The sequence below is a fragment of the Lepisma saccharinum genome, chromosome 2, assembly GCF_977018435.1.
Source record: "Lepisma saccharinum chromosome 2, izLepSacc3.1, whole genome shotgun sequence".
Lineage (NCBI taxonomy): Eukaryota > Metazoa > Arthropoda > Insecta > Zygentoma > Lepismatidae > Lepisma > Lepisma saccharinum.
This window is the reverse complement of record NC_139230.1, coordinates 140,926,288-140,932,287: the sequence shown is the minus strand read 5'-3', so window position 1 is coordinate 140,932,287 and position 6,000 is coordinate 140,926,288.

Below are 6,000 nucleotides of genomic sequence, written 5' to 3'. Positions count from 1 at the left end.
CATACATTGGAATTCAGCAGCGGAGATTACGTGCCAAAACTGGGGGGGGGGGGGGGAGGCAGTGGCGACTCGTGGGTTTTTGGGGGGTAGGTGTAAGAAGAAGTTATTGTAAACCGAGGAAGTTTTGAAAACTACGTTTAATTACAGTAACACGTATCGCATGTACTATCCATTGCATTTAGAATGTTAGTGGCTACTCCACTCATGCACAAGATAGGGCAAGGGGCTCTTGCCCCGCTAACTAGGAAATATTTTCATGGGAACCTATAAAAACCTTCGGATATAGCATTAACGATATTTTAGATTTTTGTAAGAATTTCGATTTTGTACGTCTAAAATTCTTTGAAATTGGATAAAAATCTTGTTAATTGGATATTTTCGAAAGAAAATAACCTCCCTTGCCTTTATAAAGAAGTTTTAACAGACAATTTCAGGGGTTTTTCAAAACTGGGCAGAAATGAAAAATGTTGCCACATTTATTCCTCTTAAAAAAGAAATAATTAGCTAAGTGCATTTTGTTTGACAAGTTAACCGACTATTCCAGGGGCAATCAAACTGCGTAGCAGTTATAAAAGAAATATGTAACCACGAAAAAAATACCATGTCATGAATTAAAAAATACTTGTCTTTCTTGCCTTTTTTAATATGAAGTTTTCAAACTGTGCTAAGGCTACATACACAACAACCTCGATCTCAAGTGTAGCGTATTGGGAAATATTAATACCTCCATAACATATACGTGGCTTGTCCCCAGAAGCTGCAACTTCATTTAAATATTTGGAGGTGGCGGGGTGGCAAGATTGACAATATTTTTTTACACATAATTGGTATACTTCTTGATTGAGGGGGGCAGAAAATGCCTCACCCTCCTTAGTGAGCGCCTATGCTTGTCCCATAAATAATATATAAGTATAAAAATATAAATATAAACACGAATTGGCTTTCTTTCACGCATTCTCATATTTCTAATAACATATACATAAAATAGTTACGTATTTCACAGAAGAAATGTAGGAAACATCCGACCCTGGCCATTCCAGAGTTATGTAGTTATATGCACTGCAAGAAATAACCATAGTTACGGCTACCACGCATACAGCCAACGGGTTCTTGCCGTACACGGGGACCTCCTGTGTGGCTTCAGCTGTCCTCGGCGAGTCAGCTATCTAGCTATATATTGTGGAATGAAAGAAGGGAGCCATCATAAAACTCATAATTTCCAAGCATCCATCAGAACTCGGTCAGTCGTAACAAATAACATTCCATTGCAAGATCAGCAGTGACATAGGAAACGTACAGTATTCCTAATCCACTGCCGGGTAAGACGGCTGAAATAAACAAGTAAACAGTCGCCGAGTCGGAACGATTGATCAGCAGAAACGCAGCAGCGCTAAATAGGCCAGCAAATTTGGAGAAGGGATCAGTTGAACACAGAAGCGAGGACCGAGAATAGAAGTTACTGAAGAGGTCCGCCGTTTGAGAACGCTGCAATGAGCGTTGACGAAGACCCTAAGGCAACCGCCACTCCGCCTTACACCACAAGGCAGCCAGCCTTGTTCTTTGGGCTGACGCGGTTAGACGCCTGATTTCGCACCGCGAGGTTGGCGCTCGTCATCTTCGACGCCGCGATTTCCGTAGGGAACCCCATCGCAGCACCCGGACAGCCTAAGTCCGCACGATCATCTTTCATCGCTACCCAGTCTCTGTCGCCAAGTTTCCTGACGTGCCGTTGTTTCGGGCGCGAAGCGAAAGGTCAATACGCCGCGAGGAGTCACATACGCCAGCGCCCAGTCAACCTGCAACGCCACAGTATACGGAAGAACTGTTGGGCTTACGTCTTATCCCGGACGCCACAAAATCGGAAGATTGTGGGCATCACAGCACGACGCCGAACAAGGACGTCAACACCGGACTGACTGACCGACAGGTGAGTTGGGCAGCACTCAACATCCCTTGTGTCATTCCACGCCCCTGGCAAGGGGTTGATAAGGGAGATTGTAGGGGGACCTTAAACCTGAACTCTCTTTCTTTATCATCTGGGTCCTACTGAATTCACTGCAAGATCCAGTGAGTGCATCAATATATATCATTGGGTGGGCCCCACTCAATCATCACGTTCTCAAACTGGAGAAAGCCGAATGGCTTCTTTTGGTCACGTGAGCGACGTCATCATCTGTAGGCGAGACAGCCGCCATGTTTGATTTATTTGGTGGAAGTAATGTTGGACCTATTTAGTGAATGTGGAATTGCAATGCAATTTTAAGAACTGCAACGAAGTTTAAGTGAAGTGTGAAGGTACTAGAAATATGGTCTATAAGTGTTGAGTACCCCAGTGTAGAGGAAATTATAATGAGAACAGTAAAACTAATGTATTTATATTTCCTCAAGATGTTACTAGAAAAGAGAAATGGATTAAGGCAATTGCACGTAATTTTGTTCCTACGATCAACTCCAGGGTAAGTAACATAGATTTTATACTTAGCACTAAACTTGAGAAATAGCTTAGCTCACAATGCAAAGATTTAATGTGCACGAAATAGGCATCTTACAAAACTTTTAGATTTACTCAAGTTTTACTTGTTTCTTGCAAATCATTTTTGATCACCAGTATCGAATTTCTAAATCTAACCAAGCTAAATTATTTAGAAATGCCAAATAATTTAACTTGAATTACCAAATTTGGTTAACGTTACATAGTTGTTTATGTTTGCAAAATGAATTGTACAACGTTATAAAATATTGTCACATCTACCAAAGCAGACTAGTGCTTCGATAACATATTCGTTATCGAGACTTCCATATAATTTATACAAATATTCAGTTTCATAGTATTCTTAAGGAAAGAAAACTATAGAACTGAGCAAGATTGAGAAATATGAACATTTATATTCTTGTTTTTAGCTCGCTTTTCTGCCTCTTTAGGTTAATCGGAGATAATGGAAGACAAGTTGATATTTATGTTATACATTGAAATACAAAGTACACTGTGTAAGAACAAGCACTGTGATGGAATATTTCCTTGTATAATTATACAATAATATATTGTTTATGTTTGAAATAAAAGTTTTCACACAAAAAGCATAGTTTTTAACCGAGTTATGTGAAAAAGCAAACATAGTCATTTTCTTTAACTTGGGTTTTCTTGAGTGTATTTAATAAAATTCTGTACTTGCATGTGTATAAATTATTTTGGCTCTACAAACTTTCATGTGACATTTCTTTTTTTTGGTATTACTAAACAAAATGGTTGAGAAATTTTCACTGATGTTTGGTTATTGGAAACAAACAAATCCCCAAACTGCTCAACGCTAAACTGTCTACCTAACCTTTTTATTTAGTCTAAGCAAATATTTTTTCGGCGTACCAATTGTAGCCTAAAATCTTAAACCGTTTTGTAAAAAGTATTGGTTCATTTTTTAAAAAATAAAGTATAGCTACTAGTTTTGAGACTTGCTGATGTCATGTTTGATTTTTGTTATTTAGCGTTGCTTTTCTACTAATTTTGGCTAATCGCGACGATGAGTACGAATGACGAAATGATGAAGGAGCACTCACAAATATCACCGGCCAGAATTCGAACACGGATCCCCTGGCGTTCAGTGCTAACCTCTCAGCCACGGAGGTCGGCTCAGATATCAGGTGACCTACACGAGAGAATATTTTCAACAAAAGTATTACATGTATACTTGAGGGCAGGTTAAGTAACTAAATACAGTAGATGTCCATTGTTAATAAATTGGATGAGCATTCCTAGTTTGTCCATTCTATGCTGGTGAAAGTGAATGTCATACCCGCCTGTGATCTTTTTACTGCCAATTCCTGGCATTGTAAACCGCACGTCATTATTTTGCTGAAAATGTTCATGGTAACCACACATTTGTATTTCTATATTTCAAAGACGGTCACAATTTCTGCAAGATTTCAATTATCTTATAACTTAAGTTCTGCTTGTATAAAGCAAGCACCTAATAGTCCACTTCATTTTTAGGACCCCACTTTACCTTTATGTTCCCAGTTATAATGATATTATTCCTTATGTCATTTCCAGGTGTGCCAAGCACATTTCAATACTGGGAACATTGAATGGGAGACTGTGCACTTGGATGACCGTACAGGAAAACTCTTCAGAGTTGCTTTGGCAAGACCTCGGATCCGTCCAGGTGCAATCCCATCTATTTTCTCTGAATGTCCATCTTACCTCTCTTCTGGAACGCAAAATGAAGAGGCGCGAGAATGTCCAGAAAAGAGGGAAGCAGAAGCTTTAATAAGAGCAATTGCAGAGAGAATAGGGACAAGAAAATAGTATGAAGCAAGTTCCACATTTACTATCTTAAGTAAACTGAAGGGTCGGATCAACAAAATCCATCTTTCTTCACAGAGGGATATTTTGCAAGAGGAAAGTTGCATTATTTTCTTATCCCTCAACCTATCTGAAAAACCTCATGCAGTTAAATATGTTGTAAATTACTCACTCTCTTTGTGAATGTTTTATCGTGGAGTTGAAATGAATGCAAAGAGATTTTCACGGAAGGTTTCAACTATATACATGCTATTGAAGATACAATAGACTCCCTGGAAATGTTTGACAGTGTAGAATCAGCATGTAATATCAGTGATGTTTTGGAAACCATTGAAATCCTTCTGGATAATATAAAATATACTGTGCATGAAAGCACAGTGTTAGTGCTTCATTTTATAAAATCCCAATTGTGTGTACGATTGTGAAATGTAAATACGTAAAGAACGGCTGAGATTATTGTTTTCTCATCATTTTTTTAAATTTTATGTCTCCAAGTGCATATAGGTTCATCCGTGATTCAGGATATTTTATTTTACCCCATCGAAATAGTTTGAAAAAAAAATATGTTCAGATATCCGTGAAAGTCCAATTTCAGAGCAAAGTGAAGGCAATTTTCTGATGCACATGCAAGAAAAAGTGGTTTACCTTAAATACCATGAGTTCTACTGCTCATTGATATTGTGTGAAATTCATATAAAATCCTACATCGATTACAAGGGAGGTACAATTGTTGGCACTGCCTTTGATAGTTGTGAAACTGCAAAAAGTGCTCATGTATATATGATTAACAGTGTGCTCTCTAAGTACAAGGAAGTTGTGAAAAGTGTAACTGCTCAGTCATTGCATTGTGTAATTAAGAATGTCATATTGGGTCTTGAAAAGTTAGGAATTAAGATTATATATGTTGTTTCAGATAACAATATGATAAATAGGAAATGTTTAATGTTGACCATAGGCAGAACTTTGAGTATATTCACCCAACTGATAAGAAGAGGCCTTTGTTTTATCTTGTGGACACTGTGCACTTATTTAAGATTATAAGAAACAACTGCCTCAATTAGAAAAAATGAAAATGTTAGCGATGTTTACCCAGATTTTGAAAACCTGTGTGATATTCATGTTGCATCATTTGTAACTTTAAGAACAGTCTTTAGTATGAAAAGTGATATCATCCTAAAATATGCTTATAAATTATCATTAAAATCTTTGTGGCCAACTTCCCTAGAAAGACAAAATACGCAACTAGTTTCTCAAGTTTTCAACCATATTGTCGTTGAAAGTTTAAAGCAACAAGGACCAAAAACCAATTTGACGGACTATGAAGACACTGGAGAGTTCATTAACATTGTTTTAAACTGGTGGGAAGTAGTCAACGTCAAGTCTCTATGGAAAGGTGCGAGGTTAAGAAATATTTTACAGTATCCTCTGACAAACAAATCCTCGGATGGGAGATTCTTGTACAGTACCTACATAAATTCTTTGATTTGTTGGAAAAGTGGGAAAGTTTGAACGTCTCGTCAGGAAAACTCACCAGAGAAACTTGCAGTGCCCTGAAAATAACAACACATGGACTAATTGAAATAACCAGATATTGTACAGAAGAGTTAGGGATGCTATATATTTTACCAGGAAAATTTCAATCAGACACACTTGATGCAAGATTTGGTGACATCTTGCAAACCAAATTGACGAGTATGGTA